Below are 21,264 nucleotides of genomic sequence, written 5' to 3'. Positions count from 1 at the left end.
CCAAGTCAAGCCTTCATTTGATAGAAAATTTTGAAACTCTGAACCTTTAATTATGCTGTAAAAATACTGTAAATCTTTGGCAGCATATTTGAAAGTTTTCGCGTTATCTGAATAAAAGGTGCGACAGTTTCCTCTTCTCGAAATGAAACGTCTGAGAGCCAAAATGAATTTGTTTGCAGACATATTGGAAATGAGTTCTAGATGTAACGCTCGTGTAACAGCGCACGTAAACAATACGATGTATGATTTCTGAATTTCATTTCCAGACCTGATGTAAACTGGACCTGTGAAATCCACGCCTGTAACATAGAAAGGTGGAGTTTCAACAATTCGATCTTTAGGTAACTGAGCTGTCATTTGTTTCGCTGGTTTTACTGCGTATTTCCGACAAATTAAACAGTTCCCTAAGACTTTCTTTACCAACTGACGGCCTTTAGGAATCCAAAATTTCTGTCTTAGTTTGGCTAAAGTTGCTGCAACTCCCGCATGCAGAACCTTATTATGTTCCCTTTTTACAATTAATTCAGTAAATTTGGAATCTTTAGGAAGAAGAACTGGATGCTTCTCGTCAACTGTATATTCGGTTTCTTCTAATCTTCCCTTAATTCGGAGAATTTTATTTTCATCAAGAAACGGTGCCAAGCTGAATATATCAGAGCTTGGAGAAATTGACTTGTTAGATTGAAGAGCCTTAATTTCAGGTGTGAAGAAATCCATCTGGGCTTTACGAACACAAAAAATTTCAGTGTCCTGAATTTCAGAAGCACTTAATGTTCCACTATTAGCAGGCAGTTTTCTTGCCTTAGCAACGAAACGTCTAACCCATGCCATAATTCTGAGATATTTCAGCACATTACTGAATTTTGTTATATCCAATAGTTGATCATCTCTTTTCACAACAACGTCATAAACAGATATCTTACCACGGAGTTCTAGTTGCTTATCGTTTCCCACGTCAAACTTCGGTTGAACTGGCCAGTCTATACGTTTGTTTTGCAACCATTCTGGTCCAAACCACCAAAGTGAACAATTTCTTAAATTAGCAACAGTAGTTCCTCGTGATACGAGGTCGGAGGGGTTATCTTTCCCACGGCAATAATGCCAATTATTGCTTTCAGTTAGTTTCTGAATTTCATAAACTCTGTTTTTGATGAAAGATTTAAATCTTTCGGGAGATCCCTGAATCCAAAAATACGTTATTTGAGATTCAGTCCAGTGGAAGGGGATTACTTCGTATTTTAAAGATTTTGCTATTTTATCACTCAATCTAGCGGATAAAAGCGCACCCAAAAGCTCCAATCTAGGAAGTGTAAGGGATTTCAGAGGTGCAACTCTACTCTTGGAAGCAACAAAAACTGTTTGAAAAGTTCCATTGTTCAAAACTATTCTCAGATATACCACGCATCCATAAGCTTTCAAACTAGCATCAGAAAAGCTATGGAGTTCTATTTGTTTCACATCTGCATCTAATATTCCTTCTAAATAGTAGCGGAGAATTCTGAGGTGGTTCAGTTCTTCAATTTCTTCGTACCAGGCTTTCCATTTATAACTAAGATCAGGTGGCAGTTCATCGTCCCAATCAATTTTGGCAGACCAGATTTCCTGAATCAGACACTTTATTCTTATAGTGAAAGGGCCATAAAATCCGACAGGATCAAAAATACGGCCTGCGGTTTGCAATAGAAAACGTTTTGAGTTGATTGACAAGGAAATGAAATTTGTCAAGTGCTGAGTGTCAAAATAAAAATTATCATTATCCGTATCCCAGTTAATTCCTAACACTTTGATCGGGACAACTTCAGGAGATTCTTGCATCGAAAATTCTTTGCGATGCCAAATATCTTTGAGTTCTTTGGAATTAGTATGCCACTTATGTAGTGACATGCTAGCTTCATTAAAAATGTTCACAATTTCTAAACTTGTTTTCAGGGCTTGTTCTAAATTTTGTTGACCACCAATAATGTCATCAACATACAGGCAGTTGTTTAAGAGTTCTCTACTGTTTCAGGATATATTTCTGAATATTTTTTAAGGTGATGCTTAATAGTAGCAGCGAGAAGAAAGGGACTAGATTTTACTCCAAACAAAACTCTTGTAAATCTAAAGATTTTCAAACTCTCATTGTTATCATTAGGATCATCTTTCCAAAAGAATCGTGTAACGTCCCTGTCTTCTTCATTTAACTCTATCTGTAAGAATGCTTGTGTAATGTCCGCTGTAAAGGCTATCGAATTTTGTCTAAATTTTATCAATAAATCAAAAATATCAGGATATAGGTTCGGACCAGTGTATAAACAGTCATTTAGAGAGAGTGTTTTTGGTTTATGGGCTGAAGCATCATAAACTATTCTTAGTTTGCTTGTTGCTCTATCATTTCTGATGACTGCTCTATGAGGTAAATAAAATAGGGTTTTATCATTTTGATTGTCTTCTTGAACTGGTTCAATAATATGTTTTAACTCGTAATCCTTTAAAACCTCTGTGTATTGAACAAACAAAGAGTTATCAATTTTAAATTTGTTACTCAATTTCTTAAATCTTTCAAGTGCTATATCCCTATTATCTTCCATTAAATGTTTTGAATTCGGTTTCCAAGGTAATTTTACTTGGTATCTGCTGTTCTTATACCTGATATCAGATTCGAAAGATTTCATAATTTCTAAATCAACAGTTTTGTCGTTTTGAGTATCACTTTCCAAACCCAAGTTTTCTAGCTTCCAAAACTGTTGTAACTGATCTGATATCAAGTTTTCATTTACAATTACTTTCATAGTTAATAATTCACTATGATCATTATTTACTTTACCCTGCAAACACCACCCAAATAAAGATTCTGTGGCTACTACATTTCTTGAAATTCTTTTAATTTTACCAGTAATTATAGAATACGAGTAGTAGAAATCTACCCCTATGAGAATATCAATTTTGTCACTTTTTCTACAACAATCTGCTAATTGTAGATTTTGTAAAATTTTATTTTTCTTAGCAAAGTTCAAATCTGGAGGAGAGATAACAGTATTGGATATATTTTCGGTTTCAAGAAGCTCAATATATATATTAAGATTAGGATCGTTTACATTTTCTAGTTTTGCTCTAACAACATTAAAGGTTTTTTCTAACGCACTTTTATCACCAAAGGAATAAACAAAAAGTGATTCTTTTCTAACAATCGGAAGTTCCATTTTAGTAGATACATCTTTGGTTATGAAAGATCTCATTGAGCCATTATCAAAAAGAATTCTGACATTTTCAGATTTATCATTATTTCGAATCAATGCAGAAGCCGTTTGTAATAATATTTTATTAGATCTATTTTCATCGGAATTATATGACGAAACAGCGGAAATAACGCTCGAATCCGAAGTTTTCTTTTTAGGTTTTTCATTATCCTTTTTCTGATGGAATGAATAACAAATGGCTTTCGAGTGTTTATTAAAGCAGAAGGCACAGTTTATTTTTTGTTTACAATTTTGGATCCGGTGATACCGACCTAAACATAAAAAACACCGCGATTCACTTTTTAAGATCTCCTTTTTCTTTTCTACACTTAAAACTTCGCAATCCGCAGATTTATGATTTGTGTTCCCGCAGAACAGACACTGCGATTCGGATGACGCCGCTAATAACTCAACTGTAGACAGCTTGCTCGTTATGGCTGGAGAATGTTTATGTTTGAAGGGCAAATGCTTTTCCAATCGCGAATATTTTTCTCTAGAATTATAATTAACAGAAGCCGCGCGTTCTCTACTGAATACTTCGTTCCTCAAAAAGGCTAACAAACTTTTTAAATCCCAATTTTCGTCTTTAATTTTTCGGCTATAATCAAGAACGAATTCATTAGGAAGTAATTTCAAAATTAAAGGCGTTAAGAGATTTCCGTAGGTATCAGAGTCTATTTTTAATGCTTCAAGATTTCTTATCTGTACTTCGGCGTGATCTAAAAGTTTTCTTAATCCGTTTATATCATTAGGATTTCTAACAGGTGAAGTACTTAAGAGTTGTCCTAAATGCGAATTAATTAAGATGTTCTTTTGACCAAATCTGGAACGTAACAGTTCAAGAGCAGCTTCGTAATTATTTTCGATGAGAGCGAAACCAGAAATAGCTTTGGCGGCTGAGCCACCAAGAAAGCTTTTTAAGTAAATTAATTTTTCTATTTTTGATAAATTCGGATTTTTATCAATCGCATTTTCGAACTGACCTATGAATTCTAACCAATCCGAAGAATCACCATAAAATTTAGAGATCGTTAATTTTGGAAGACGAGTGAATTTGTTACTTTCGTTTTGGGATTCTGTAACGGTTTCATTAGAAATGTCTCTATTTGCATTGTCCGAATTTTTCAACTTTTTCTTTCCTCTAAACTGCCACACTTGAATTTTCTCTTCATATTCCAAAGCGGATGAGATTTCAAGTTCAAATTTGTCTTCTCCGACTTTTAATTCTCGTTCTATTTCAGCGTCTAAATTGCTCAAGGATTTTGATTTTTCGTTTAACTGGTCTAAAATTTCTTCCAATACATTTACATTTATACTACTATCATCTTTATTCAGTTCGGTTTCAATTTTCTTTAATATCTTGGACACTCCGGTCCTCAATACCTTTCGTTTCGATTTCAGTTTAGCAATAAGATCTTCCATATTATATAAAAATAGAAAATACAGGCTTACCTTGGCTGTCTTCGCATAAAATGATATCCAAAATTAAAAAACACAAACTTCTAAATTGGCCAAAGGTTCTCGGCACCGATGCGCCATATTGCGAAAGGTGGTTCTAATTCTAAATGAAGTGAAATACTTCAACAATCTACAAAAATAATCATTTTATTTACAAAGCAACTTTCGTTGCATCGAAGGTTCACTGCTAACTAACTACGTCGCAAACTAAAAACTAACATTCCTTTTCAGCAGCGAAGCGCCCTCTAACGGCGATATATAAATCATTTGGGGGATTTTTCCACAGCTTATCTGGGCCGTTCCCTGAACCATGAGGTATCCATTTCCTCATGAAGGTTGCACAGTTTAAAAGTTGGAGTTGAAACGAGGTTTAGTCGACGCAAATGCTTCCAAAGGCAAATATGGCCAGTAGAAGGATGAAAGATAGTAACAGATTTCTTTTTGGGCCGTACAGGTGGGTAAGAAATTATGTTAATCAATACTTTATGACTGTTCCTTTTGGTAACGTCTTTCTAAAATGCTTCTTTGTAGTAATTTTGGATTACTCTTTTGGCAGTGCAAAAAGGAATGTGGTTGTCAGTTCTTTGGAGAATATTGGCTTATTTCATTTCTAAACAATCTACCTAATCATTTCCATGAAGGTCACAATGTGATAGTATCTATTGCATGGCACCTTCTTTGCTCTCCTGAGTTAGGCAGTTAAGAAAATGCTGAAATACTTAAATATCAGCAGACATTTGTGATTCAAAAGAAGAAATGGCTGGAAGAAAGAGCAGCTTTAGAATATGACAATCTTCGAAATATGTTCAAGTAGAGATTGGAGTTCGGATAAGGCTATGCGTACGGCTGTGCTCTCACTATCAAAATCAGTTCTATTCCTTCCAATAGGATTATAAAATGAAAAAAGCTTACAAAAGCCAGCGCTTGCATTAATACTGTCAGCCAACACAAGTAGCCATTCACTCTCTGAATATAAAGCACTAATGGTTTCCAAAGACACAGATTTTAAAATTTGGTCATTTGTTTCTGTTTTGAGGATTTTGTTAACAAATTAATTCTGACTACATATTTTCTGATATCAGTTCGGCATTGCAGTTTCATACAATTTTCAGCTTTATATCTAAGACTTAGCTGGTCTCTAACGGAAAAGACTGCCTAAAAGAAAACCAATTTGCGTGCATTAGTAACCGAGGGGAGCAATGTGGATCTACCTCTTACGGTGCACCCTGGTAACTTAGAAATACGGCTAAGCGATTTAAAAATTTTGCATGTGTCGCCTACATTAATAAATATTTAAAAAACTTAAAATTAGACAAAGGATATACCTATAGTAACGCGTCAACAATAGCAAAATTTTGTTGTCGTCAAAGGCGTTGTGACGACGTTGCTTGAGCGCGTGTGTGTGCTAAGATCGTATCTTACAGAGTCGCGCGTAGATAGTCACTGCGTTTGGATGATGTTTTATATGAAATGAAAAGGCATTTAAATTTATCAAACCTTATATTAATATCAGTATGTTGCCATGTAACTATCCATATACAACTGGCAATTCATTTACAGATTTAGCATTTAGTACTAGGAATATAGCTGCAGTCATCTTAAATTATGTGTCTTATTTCTTATGTCATCGACCAGTTTTACATAGAGGCATTTTGAACGAATAAATAAAATATATGTGTGTGTAAGATCTTTTGTTTTATTTACTTGTTCTACAATATCTTCAGAGTTCAGTTATTAATCTCATGCATCAAACACTAAGAGCGCTTTAAACTAAGAGAGTGAGCCTACTGTAATTTTTCCCTCACATCATTCGTTTGCGTTTTGTAATACGTCTAGAAGAATTCCAAAAATCCAATTTCAATAACTGATGTTACTAATCTCTTTAAGTAAGTGACATCATGCGGATACACTTCTATGTTGTGTTAAAGCGAGCATTTCATTTTACGGATATCATTTCGCTTGACCTGGGAAACAGATCCTTCAGCTACTTTAGCAATGCTTCAGGTGTATATATGCACTAATCGCTCGGTTATTAAACATATAACAATATAAAGCTCGGTTCCTACTTTTATCTCATCTGTTAAGATAGCGCAGCGGAGGAAATTTCTCATGAAAAGCAGCCAAATTTTATCAAATTCACATTTTTCTTCTCAGGCCCACCAGCAACCGACCGGTAAAGTCGCTGAATACTAGTATTTCGGTCAGGGTTTTGAATCCCCTCGAAGGGTCGGTTGCATGGGCGTTTTCGTAGTTTTCCGTATGTGTAACGTGAATATGAATTAGTTTCCCTTAGAAAGGCCTTCCCGATGGCAAGCAGATAGCCCTTATGTGCTTTGCCATAGTTAAATAAACCCGAAATCAAAACCTTTCCAGAATGAAACGTGGTGGGTTTTCTAAGGACGAAATGTATAATTATCTGACACGCCCGTTACTCTTATAACGTGGTTTAGATTACGGTAAAGTATAGATCATCTTTCCCACCAAACTTAAAGAGGCGTAACAGCATTCGCGTTGTGGTAGGATAAAAATCAGGAATATTAAGGATTTTCTTTTCGACAATTTCTTTAATTACCTAAAATATATACTTCTTTCAAATTTAATAGCTGTTATAGCTTACATATATATATTAACAATATTAATTTTTATTTATTTATTTACAGAATTTTTATATTTTACCCTCCCCCATATGTTCTGGTATTTATTCTATGCCTTTTTCAGCCATATTTGTTAAAAATACTTTTGTCATTGTTGTTTCGACTAATCTCGCTTGCCTGATATCAGAGCAAGCCGATGTAATTCATCGTGGCAAGGATATAAGACTGTGGCTATCGTTGGCAAGAGTTTTGGACGTCATATAGGTGACAATTAGACTTTGTTTAGTCCCCCCCCAAAATTTTGAAGGAAAGTACACCGGAGGGGACGGAGGATCCCACATTTCTTTACCTACCATCAATCTCTCGAGAGGTCTTTCAGCTCGTCGCATATTTAGAATGCCCCATGCCGCACAGACACCACAGACACTATATATTTACAAATAATCATACCATGTCCCGGAGTTCGAAACCGGGCCCTTCAGTAGAATAGCCAGAGTTACTAAACACTATCACACTTTAGTGGCTGAAAACTCTTTTACTACACTCAACCGAAGACATTATGTTAGAACTACTTACTTGTAATGTATGTTAGAACTACTTACTTGTACTTACTTGTGAATTTATTTGCTGGTTAAAGCATGTATCAGCATAAAAAATATATAAACTTTTAAGTTTCAGATGAGATATGTCAAGCGTATACTAATGTGTTCTTCCCAGTCTTAAACTTTTGTTGACATTTCATCATGAAATGTAAAATATATATTAATTCAAATTGGCTTATTTAAATGTAATCATGGAAAACAATAAATTAAATTTCAGTTAAGTCTACGAGCTCTGCCATTCATTTATGAGTATGTTAGTTTTTCATAACTGAACATTAAAAGGGTAATCATATGCAAATATCCGAAACATTTTCTTTTATTTTTCCATATGCATTATCCCGGTTCAGAGGAGAATTATTGCAGCATTTCTCTCTCCAGCTTAACTGAAATGTACTCTTGTCTAGGGATATCAAAATCCCAAAAGAGTTATAGTCCATTTTACATAACTTTAGCATTTTAAGAAATCTTTTGTAAGCAGAATTATTTAAATTGAATATGCGATGACCACGGCTTATGCGCTAAATATTTCTGAACATTTTAATAGGCTTAAAACATAATAAGCCATATAAAAGTGAATAATATGTAAAACTAAAATATAACTAACATAATAATAATAATAATAGCATTTACTTGTAACAGAAAAAGAAATGATTTGACAAATGCACATCATGTAATAAAGCAGAATTAATGCATGTGCAGAGTAGTTTTAGTTACCAGAATCTAAAGGCACCTGTAAATTTAAAAAAAAAAAAAAAAAAAAAAAAAAAAAACATGCAGGGTTCCATTTCTGAGACGTTATAAATAAAGTAAATAATAAATAAAACAATGTTGTTGTTGTCGTCTTATCCATGTACTTTCACGGAAGAATGGTTACGAGAGATTCAAGAAGGAAATAAGACAATACAATACGGGTAATTAAAATTAAATGAAATATGAACATACTAGCAGCTACGCGGCCAGCCTTCGTCTGGCTTTTAAATGTACCGGGAAAATGCCTGAAGGAAACACCAAAAGTTAAATTTAAGACCTGCGTAGGATTTTACTCTGCAGAACAACTTCATCAAAAATAAAGACAAATTTAATTTTAAAAAAGTGTATTACAACAAAATTACAATGAAACAAGCAATATCCCTTAATACAAATATTAATTAATAAATAAATTAACCAACTCCCTGCTGCCTTCTCTCAACAAACGACCAGTATCCAAGAGAAACATAAAATTTAAAAACTGCACAGAATTATCGCACTCATTTTTCCAAGTGGCAACAGTGCTGATTTTCAACAGTCAGCAGTTCAGCATACAATTGAATGAAGCGTGTGTGTGTGTGATTATGGCAAAGCCTCGAGGGCTATCTGCCTAAGGGGAGGAATGCCTTCGTGGATACAATTGAATGAAAAACTGTTTCCAAAACTACATTTCTAAAAGAATGAAACAATTCAAAATGATGCGAAAAAATCGAAAAGATAAAATTAAAAAAAAAAAAAAAAAAACTGATTCGAATTTTGAAAAAATCGCTTCGAGGTGCACTGACTCTTGTCTAGATGCACCTATATACCAAATTTCGTAGCCCTGGGTCTATTAGTTTACGCACAGAATCTTTCTTTTAATATATAAAGAGATTATTAAAAAACTGATGTGTACACTACATAACTTCATTTTATTTAATTAATACAGTTCTCACTTTGCGACAAGTTAAAAATACATACCTCAAAATATTTTTATTAAAAATTGAAAAATATAAAACATAAATGCAGTTAAAACAATTTAAAGAACAACTTTTACAATGAAATTTAGAGCTGCTACGCAAAAACAAGCAATTCGGCCAGCGGGCAAGAAGGCACATTTTTCGGCGTACAAAACTCAAAGTTTACTTTTAGTCTCACTCGGCAAAAAGACATTGAAGTCTTAGAAACTGACTTATTGTGGACGCTATGCTGAATCCATATATGGGATAATTTAATAACTTATGTTAATTCCAGAAGCACAATTTGATTCGCAATAATAAAAGAAGACGTTATCTTTGTTGTTCCGAAGCTTGGTTTCTCTAGATTGGCAATAAATCCACTATTCTACTAAGTTTCAAATGTGAACAAATATGGTTGCTATGGTAAACAAGAATTAGGCTTAGCCGCACTTAAACAACTTTTAAATTGTTGATAATTCTACAATTATTTCATGTAGGTTAATTAAAGGCATAAAAATACGTTAACCGGAAGTAAGAACAATATAATTCAATCACTTTTAAAGCAACAAATACGCAATTTACCAACATACAAAAATAAAAATTCTTAGCTCACCGACCAGAGTAGAGTAGTTGTATATATATATATATAAGTAGAAAGATAACATGAACAAGAGAGACCTTAGTGGTCAAGAAACTAGCCGCTTTTACCTTGATAAATCCGTCTCAAACCTCGGGTTCTACATATTTACTGTGTATTTTAAATGTTTTTAATTATTTACGAGCATCGTTTTTTAAATTATTAAAATGTTTTGTATTAAAATTTATTAGTTTTTTCCCTCATCCCTTTTTGATTTTGAAGTTATCTCTTTTTGTAATTTTTTACATTAAGTTTTCACGCGATAACTTAGACTTCTTTAGTATTGTTAGTTGTTTTTACATGATGTTAACTATTTTACACAACTACAGTGTCAAATGCACCTTTTAGCAATAGCGTTTAAACATTCCTCTTCTTTGCAAATATATATATATATATATTTATATATTTATATACTTTTGGTGCGACCGATTGCAACCAAAATAGGAGGTGCACAACTACATATTATAGCAGTCCATTATACAAAATTTCAACGTTCTGAGGATACTAGTTTTTGCGTTATGCGAGATACATACATACATACATATGTAGATGTACAGACGCCATAGAAAAATCTTTTATGAATCCATTTTAAATCAGTTTTATAATTCGTTTCGGAAAACGAGTCCTTTAATTTGCCCTTAGGTACAGATGGCAAGCAAAACCATTGTTAAATTGCATTCGATAGCGGTCAAAATCGATAGTTTCGTTGAAATATGGTACCCGGAATTTTTCATGATTACAATACTTCTTTTACTTCGTACAAGGAAGTAAAAATGAATAAATTAAGTTAATGGTAAATACAAAAATAATTAATTTAATTCGAATAAAGCGCTATAAAAATTGAATTAAATCATAAAGCAAGAGCCATCAAGACATAACAATGGGAATATAAGTAAATAGTGAAAAGGTTGAACTGTATATGCAGTTAGTAAATTATAAAGGAAAGGCCTGAGGCAGAGAAATCAATGTATGCCCCTGTATACTAAAAATAAAGGTGTTTAGGCACGTAAGTGGGGTGGCGGGAGGAAAATCTATATACAGGATATTTTGGTGCGGCTTTAAAAATGAATAATAAATCGATGTATTCCCTAACATGTGTAACCCATGTAACCTGTTACCTGCTGTTGTCTTGTCCTGCTTAATGCGTAGCCACAGTATCAGTTTCCAAGATGGCGCCGCAGCAGGAAAAGGCTTTCTCTCTGCTCCGTTTTGAGGTACTGATCTGTGGTTTCAGTTCAGAGCGAGTCACCATTCGGTCCTTGATCCTTGAACGTGAAGGTGCGCATCATGAGCGCTCCGACGGAGATGGGCTCTACTGCCGAAGTTACTACACGGATGGACATTAGCGTCCCGCCTGAGACACCTCCCACCACGGAGAGTTGTGTTGGACTTCCCCAGCAACCTCAATCGGATATTAACGAAAACCTGGATTATTATCTGGGAAAGCTAATGGACTTGGAAAAGGAAATTGATGCTGTGAAGACCGCTATTAAAGCATGTCAACGACTACGCGCGGTTTCTGACCCGGATACCATTACAGATATCATGACGAAGAACTTACGCATGCTCCAGGCTCAAGCAGCGGAAATAAGAGGTAAGTGCAATTTATCTTGCTCTTCAGGCATTGTCCCCCCTGTTATTTCTAGTATGAAAAGGAAAAATGAGGAAGTTAAAGCTAAGAGAAAAATTAGTCATGGCAACATAATTATAGATAATGATGGTTTTAAGTTACCCGTAAAAACTGCTAAGCAGCAAAAATTAGATAAAGTTCCATTAAATTTAGAAACTGTTAATCGATACTCTGTATTAAATGAAAATTCTAGTAATGAGGAAAATATTAATGCTGGTAATAACCCAGACGGACAGGCCGTGCAGCAGCAGCCGACCAACAGCCAATCACAGGCTATTCCCCCCATAATGGTTAATCCTGGAAAACTGACCCACGGGGCTTTTCTCAAGGAATTAGCTCTGCAAACTGAAGCCAAATTTTTGGGAAAGGTTAATGGTGAACTTTTGAAAGTCCTACCACGCACTGCAGACGACCACAGAATCATGACATCTCTTTTCCTGGAAAAAAAAGTTGAGCACTACGTCATCAACGCAAATTACGCTCGCCCAATCAAAGTGGTTCTCAGAGGACTGTCTATAACCACAAAACCGGAGGATATAGCCACTGCCTTATCGGACAAGGGGTTCGGAATAAGTAAAGTCACACAACTTACAAGACGAAGAACCAAAGCTCCCATGCCTTTATTCCTTGTCCACATCATCAAAAATGAAAAAGCGGGCGAGATATATCAAGTCACCGACCTCTTTCTCTTTGCTGTTTCAGTAGAGAAATATATTTCAAGAGCCCAAGTGTGCCAATTGCCTCAAAAACCACGTAGCCTCATACCGTGGGTGTGAGAAATTCCCACGAAATAGACCTACCCAGCAAAAAAAGGACAGCGTTCTCAGATAAGGCATCTCCTACGCAGATATGGCAAAAAAACATAACAATATGCTTAATGGAAATGCTAATTTTTATCCCACAGAATCGGCTACTGCTGCACAAAATATGCACTCAATGACAAATGAAAATATTAAGCTCAGTGATCTAAGCAATGCTTTAAAAAATCTAAATATGACTAATAGTGATAACCCCAATAGTAAAAGAAAAGAAAATGTTATGGATAGCCAGGAGAAGCCACAAGGCTCTGAATTCCTTAATTTCATGAAAAACATCGCCGAATTTAACAGTATTCTAGGAATCAATAATATTAGATTGATGAATAATATCTTTAAAAATTATTTACCTAAAATGAAAACCTCGTCTGACCCTGTAGATAAGCTATTTATGTTCTACGAAATTGTTAGTGAGATCAACAATCATGTTTCAGAACAACCCTAATATGCCTCTCACTCTTGTCACGTGGAACGCAAATGGATTGCTCCAAAAAGCCTATGAGCTTAAGGAGTTTTTACATGAAGTTTCCCCCGATATTTTACTCCTACAAGAACACATGCTTGGTACCCAAAATTATTTCAGAGCTTCCAATTATATTACGCATCGATGGAACAGGCCTACCGAAGGTAGATTTGCACCAAGAGGAAATGCACGAGGAGGTCTGCTAATCTTAGTTAAGCGCTCCATCCCTCATCATGTCACTCCACTACCACAGCTTTTAGCGGTCGAAGCCCTAGCTATTACACTCACGTCAAACACATCACGACCAATCACTATTATCTCCACCTATTTTCCTATACACTCACCTACAAATTCTGTCAGGACAGATTTGCAAACACTTTTAAATACTAACAATCGAGTCATTATAGGTGGAGATTTCAACGCACACCACCGCGAGTGGAACTGCTGGGATATCGATCAACACGGACGAGTCATACACGACATTGCCTTAGCGGCCAATATTTACCTCGCAGTACCAGATAAACCAACACACTGTGGGATAGGTAGACCATCAATTATGGATTTTTTCATTTTAAAAAACATCAACCCCCCGAGTTATGTCGAAAGTCTGACAGAATTGTCTTCAGACCACAATCCGGTGATGATGGAAATATCTACCGACTGCTACAGTACACCACACAAAAGAGCCCTTTTCACAAACTGGGCAGGTTATGCCAAAGCTCTAAACAACACTCAGTACCCCACCACCACGATACACTCAAGGGATGCGTTAGACGCTTACACTGAATAATTTACAGATGAGCTTCAAGATACCTTACTCAAAAACAGCAAAGCAATGAGAGCTGATAGAAGATTCAAGAACAGTGCCATCAAGGAGATGATCCGAAACAGAAACCGCATACGAAAGCAATGGCAGCATTTCAGATGTCCCACGGACAAAATTCTACTTAATCAATTAAACCAACAAGTCAGGACTCTACTGAAAAAACATGCACAACTTGACTGGGCCAGACTCTTAGAAGCATTATCCACAGATGATAACGCACTGTGGAGTGCTGTATCTAAATTTAAAAGACGCAACACTAATATTCCGCCCATTAATGGCCCCAACGGGATCGCATACACAGATTTTGAGAAAGCTGAGTCTATTGCAGATCACTATGCATCTGAATTTCGCACTCACAACATTTCTAACCCTCATACAGAACACTCGCTTTCGGCACTCATCACACAATTCCAAACAAAAACACACACAAACAACACACCCTTAATTATGCCATCAGAGGTTATTAGATATATCGAGAAGAGAAAGAACCGAAAAAGCCCTGGTATTGACAAGATCAGTAACAAGATGATTAAGGAAATGGGAGCAAAAATGCTATGTAAATTCTCCAAATTATTGAACGCTATGCTCCGCCTATATCACTTTCCAACCAATTGGAAAACTGCAATCATCGCACCGATCCTGAAACCCGGAAAAGACCCTACGCTGGCTTCCTCCTACAGGCCGATCAGTTTACTGTCGACCTTAAGCAAAATCGCCGAAGCAGTCATTCTAAATAGGATCCAAGAATTCCTCGAAGAAAATCAAATTCTCATCCCACAGCAATACGGATTCCGGAGCAAACATTCTACAACTCATCAATTGTACAGAGTCACAGAAATGATTGCTGAATGATTCCAAAAAAGACACATCACTGGAGCACTCTTTCTCGATATTTCGAAAGCCTTTGATTGTGTATGGTTACAGGGCCTCACATACAAGCTAATCACTCTGGGTTTCCAAGATTACATAATTAACATCATTAATTCCTATCTATACGATAGACACTTTGTCGTTCTTTATAACAACACTCACTCTACACGGAAAGTAACCCTTGCGGGCTTACCGCAAGGAAGTTTACTTTCGCGCACATTATTTTCTATTTATACGAACGACCTCCCTCACGACCCTCTCACCACACTAGCACTCTATGCAGACGATACTGCGATCCTCTACCAAGCTGCGTCTATGGCCGCAGTCGTACAGGCACTACAAGAACACATCCATGCATTAGAACCCTGGATGATTAAGTGGAAAATCAAGATAAATGTTGAAAAGTCGGAAGCTGTTTATTTCACAAAGAAAAGGATTTTCGACTTAAGTATCACCCTCAAAATGTACGACATCAGCATTCCCTGGGCCAAGCAAGCCAAATACCTCGGTGTCATTTTAGACCAAAAACTCACTTGGGTCCCACACATAACATTTGTTTTGAACAAGTTTCGGGGTACTAAAGCTTTACTCAACCCCCTAATTGCCCGAAACTCCGTCTTATCTATACAAAACAAACTTCATGTATATAGATCCATGCTGCGACCTATTATCACCTATGCCTGCCCTGTCTGGGGTTATGTGTGCAAAACTCACATGCTGAAAATTCAGCAAAGTCAAAATGTTATACTGAGGATTATATCCAATAGTCCTTGGTTCTTCAGGAACGATGCTATTCAGAACGAGTTAAATATTGAAAGCATTAGCATACACATAGCAAAAATAGCACGGAAATTCTTCAACATCGAAAAGATCAACAACAGCTCTATCCCAAGATTAAATTATGATTATACCAGCGAAACTAACAAAAAAAGACCCGGAGCAGTTCTCCGGCACTTAATTTAATTTTTTTCTACTGTTTTAAGTACTGCTTTTATGCATTTCCATTTTTGCTTTATGTTTGCATAGCTTCACCGTACATATGCAACTCTTAAAAGCACACGCTTATGTGTCGCCATCTGTCTTGCAGAATAAGAATCACTAATTCATTTCACCAACACCTTGTATGTTACAAGCTATCTTATTTTAATACTTAGTCCAGAACGCATTAAAATTAGGCCAACTTATTTCAGTCCAGGATTCCTTTACTTCTCATTATTGTATTGTATCTTGATAACTTTCCTTTTATTATATCAAATAAATATACTCAGGATTTCAACCAAGTTTAAACTTTAAAATTTTCCCCCACCAGTGCCTGTCGAGCAAGAAAATGCACTCTCGTTCTAGGACTCCCATTGGATCACATGACCAGTAGCTCCTCCCATCCAGCCATGGACCTGCCCTGTTAGCTGTTTCTCACTCATTTGAGAGCCGGATGTCGAAGCAGTAACTGTTACGCCTATCTCTCTTGACGGACGTTCTGACTTCACGATTTGTAGGTACGCAAGGCTCATGAATTGACTATCGCTCGGAATTGCTTATCTTTACCTATGCCATAATACAACAACCACTGAATTCTCTTGAGGAAAAATTATTCTTCCTCTGTTATACTCTCCAATATGTTATGCCAGGAAAGATATGCCTATCTACAATGAATTCTGCACAGGATATGGCTGTCCCAGCCTAGGAGCCTGCTGAAGTGCCCAGCAGCTGAGCCTTCAGAGCGAGTTTCGTGCAGGTTTTCTTTGCGTTTTCGCAAGAGAAAATGCACAGCCCACTTCTCTTCGAACAAGAAACTGTGATCGGTGACTTATTTATAGATATGCTATTAACCTGGTTGTTACCCCTACCTAGGTGAACTAATAATTACATTTTCGAACTAGCCGGTACTCAGCTCTTCGTACCTTTTTAATCGTGTTCTTCACCAGCGTTGGATTGGACACGCTGCAACAGCAAATAATAAACTTCTCCCCTGACCCCTCCCCGTTCGCTGGAATTAATACCATGCGATTTCCTTCTTTGGAGTTACTTTGGAAATGAATAAATTACTTTATATATATATATATGCAATGAATTCGATGTGAAAAATAAAATACCAGAACATAACAAAATCCAACTAAAAATAAAAGAATTCAAAATATTTTAAAAGATCTATTATTATATGCAAGTCACATAGAAAGGTTAAAAGAAGTTTTTAATTTTCGTTTTCAAGACACTGAAATTTGAATGGGTCAGCAGAGCTCATAGAACCGTTGAACTGCGATAAATTTAATGTTGATTTTATGATGCATGAAGAGTTGATTATACTGAAAAAGGATGCTCAATTCAAAACGCATGGAAACGCTAAGATTTAGAATTTAAAAAGGGTACATCGAGAGAAATATCCAAAAATAAAACTTGCTAACAAACCACGATCTTTGTTCAAACCAAGAACTTTTCTGTCTTCTTGCAGCAGAACTTCTGAAAGCTTTCAGATTTTATATTACGCCCAAACGAGCGTTTCATTACCGCTTTGTGTGCTACCTTTATTTATTAAATATCATGTTCTTCGCATTTAAACTATGAAATTCAGTTCAACAGCAGTATCACAAATTATTTAAAACAGCATGTCTTTAGAATTTCTGATACACAGTCTCGCGAGTTGAAGATAAAAATGTTTTTTCCCCGTACAGTGTTGCCATTGCTCGCTTTGAAATCATTCAGCTTCTTAATCAAAAACTCATAAATGCTTTACAAAATATGAAATAGATAATAAAACAGATTCCAAATTTGGTCTTGAGATGACCACATTCGAATGGAGGACTACGGTATTCAAAATATGATGTCTGTATGTACCGTTGTTTATTCGCAGTGCGAGAAACATACACATACTCGTGCAGATTCTTCATTATTTAATTTCTTTAGATATAACACAGGGCGATAATATTTGGTGGCAACAAACTGAAAAGTGATTCAGACTTCTAAAGTTTTCAGCGCTAAATACGAAAGCGAAATTTATAGCCCTTCTGAGCTCATTCTGTTAGGGCTAAGAAAAGGAGGATGAGTTTTTTTAACGAGTTGACTTACTATAACATGATGAATTGTTCAATGGATGCAGTTTTAAATTGTAATTTGTCTAGAAATTATGAAGAACAGAAATATTATAGACATGAAAACCAGACAAATTAAAGCTGATAAACAGTTTACTACTTTCCGTTTACTATTTCAGTTTATGGGAGCAACCATAATGCATCTTAAAAAAGCCATTTTTCTTACATTGAAAGCAGAGAATAATACTAAAAATTGATGTACAATTAAAAAAAAATGCTTACAGATATCACAATAAAAAACTGCATTTAAGGCGGATAATTTAATAATGAATGTAAATCATAGATTATGTAAGGAGATAAATTTAAATTTCTACTTATTTGTAACTAAACATATCCACATCCAAATATTAGTTATCAATCATTGTTAGCCTGTTATTTTTAAAGGGAGCTGAAACAAAATTTTTCCTCAGGCTGTTAGTGATTAAAATGCATTATTAAGATACCGTTTCCTTGGCAGGCGTATTATTTCTGAATACAATCATCCATAGGTGATCTATAGGTGACACTAATGCAATGTTAGAAATTTCTGGAAATTGAGACTCATTATAACAGATGAGTATTGTGTTTTGAAACTATTTCAAGATATAAATTAGATGCAGCTGAAAATGTGAAAGCATGTCATCGAGAGGTTACATGAATTCTGTAAAATATATTTTGCCAATTCCTTTTTATTATTATTGTAAATGAATGGAATACAGTTTTAAAATTAATGTTCATATAAACAAATGATTTCTTAAAATACGTTAAAGAATGGAAGAACGTTTTATTTTAGTAATTATGTAATAATATATCGACTAATTAAATATGAAAGTTGCATTATTTGAATTGAATTCAAAATTGTTAATTAAAATGTAGAAAAACTTAAAAAATCCTTGACCGTTTTAAAATTAAAGCACATTTTTTACTTTTGAAATTATGTTTGTTTCGATTTTTGACAGACTTGAGAAAATGCGCGGTAAGCCGTCGTTTCAGGAAATGAAATCGCATCACTTCAGAAGCGAAATTGCTTAAAAATATCCATACGTTTATTATCAGCGTTTTTATACATCATGCACCAGTTGCTACTTGATGCTTTGGATATCGTAAAATGTTTAAAATTAAAAAAATCGTAAAATGTGTAAAATTAATTAATAAATGTTTAAAATCGTAAATGTTTAAAAATCGTAAATGTTTTAAAATTAATGTTCATATAAACAAATGATTTCTTAAAATACGTTAAAGAATGGAAGAACGTTTTATTTTAGTAATTATGTAATAATATATCGACTAATTAAATATGAAAGTTGCATTATTTGAATTGAATTCAAAATTGTTAATTAAAATGTAGAAAAACTTAAAAAATCCTTGACCGTTTTAAAATTAAAGCACATTTTTTACTTTTGAAATTATGTTTGTTTCGATTTTTGACAGACTTGAGAAAATGCGCGGTAAGCGGTCGTTTCAGGAAATGAAATCGCATCACTTCAGAAGCGAAATTGCTTAAAAATATCCATACGTTTATTATCAGCGTTTTTATACATCATGCGCCAGTTGCTACTTGATGCTTTGGATATCGTAAAATGTTTAAAATTGTGAGTAGAGTCAAAGAGAGTTTGAAATAAATGTTGCTTCATCAAAAAGGTCATCCATATTCAAATCTAGCTCTTCTTTTAGCTTTGAATCTTCAATAACTTTAACAAATTTCTGCTATGTTGGAAACTAGTTATTTAACGAACTTAGAATTGACAATTTCCCAAATGTAAAATTTTCAAAACAGTGGTCTTCTAAATAAGAAATTACTGAAGAAAAAAGACTATAAAACGATTTCAGATCATTGATAATCTTTCGAAATTCTGAATTACTTATTTTTTCAAATGTAGATGAAAACCAAAAAAATCCATCCAGATCCTTTGATTGTTTACTATGCTGGGAAAATTAAATCACTGTAGGTAGATTACAACCAATACTGTCGTCTCCAAAAAAGGACCGTTTACGATTCTGGGAAGAACACATGTTGTGCCGCGTAGTTCTGCCTTTATCAACACAGATGCTTTGGTCGGCTTTCCTGCTTTAGCCGGCACGTTGAGATCACCAAATAAAAATATCTGGTCAGCTATTAACAGCGACAATAGCCGCCAAGCACTGTGACAGTTAAACTCTGACACAGAATAAAATCAGATGGTCTAAAAATCCTGTAATTACCATCCAAAGTCTCTTCTACACCATACCCAACTGTTAAACACCCCATTATTATCAGATGCAGATAATTAACTTTGCAGAGATATTAGGTATTTTGGAAGCAGGAGAGAAGTGAAAAATAAGCAACGCTTACGCCAGGAATCGAACCAAGGACCTCAGGTATACGCACACCACACCACGAAGGCATGCTAAGAAGGCGTTAAAAATACCTTATATACTCCCGCTTTTAAAGGGCGACTGCGGTTTTAGGGGACCCATTTGCCAAATCCTGGGTGTGGGAAATCAACATACACCACTCCTTTAGTTGGAGCGCCACTGTAGAGACATTAGAAAGTTTTTTGAAGCTGAAAAATAAGCAACGCCTTCGCCGGAAATTGAATCACGGACCTCTGGATACGCGACCAGCGTGCAGACCACCACACCACGAAAACATGCTAAGAAGGCGGGAGGAATACCTTATAACTTCTGAAATGTTGTATGTTAAAATTAATTGAAATTTCAACTCTGTCAATTTAGAAGGTGTTTTTATGATTCTGCTTAAATTTAATTTTTTTTCATATACTTAGTTTCCAAAAGTGTTCGTGGTGAACTATTTTTCGCGATGTTTCGTGGTTAAAATAAATTATTTGAATTACATTAAAAATTATTAAAGATTCCATTAATTTTAGAAGAAACTTACAGTAATTAACTCCTTTGGTATTTGTTGAAAAATCGGTATTCCCTTTAAAGTTATTTTTAATATGTCAATGGAGATAAATTAATATTTACACTTTTTTGTATTTTGTAACGAAAATTCTACATTTACAAAGTAAAAAAGTATTAACTCCTTTGGTATTTGTTGAAAAATCGGTATTCCCTTTAAAGTTATTTTTAATATGTGAATGGAGATAAATTAATATTTACACTTTTTTTGTATTTTGTAACAAAAATTCTACATTTACAAAGTAACAAAGTATTAATTATGTAAAGTTTATGCGCAACCCAATTAGCTTGACATAATTATTCACCCTGAAAGTATAAATTACACGTATGTGTAGTTTAGTTTTCTTAGCTAGTGTTTTTTTAATCTCCATCAAAAACGTGCGATTTTATATTATTATATATACGCAAGTAGACTTCACCACCTAAAGCTCCACCACAAATATCTCATTTCATTCTGATATAAGAATATAGTTTAAGTTTTGGTAGTTTTGATTTTAATT

The sequence above is a fragment of the Stegodyphus dumicola genome, chromosome 6 (genome assembly GCF_044657685.1).
Source record: "Stegodyphus dumicola isolate Sdum_Otavi_A_Nest chromosome 6, ASM4465768v1".
Lineage (NCBI taxonomy): Eukaryota > Metazoa > Arthropoda > Arachnida > Araneae > Eresidae > Stegodyphus > Stegodyphus dumicola.
This window is presented reverse-complemented; position numbering follows the sequence as displayed.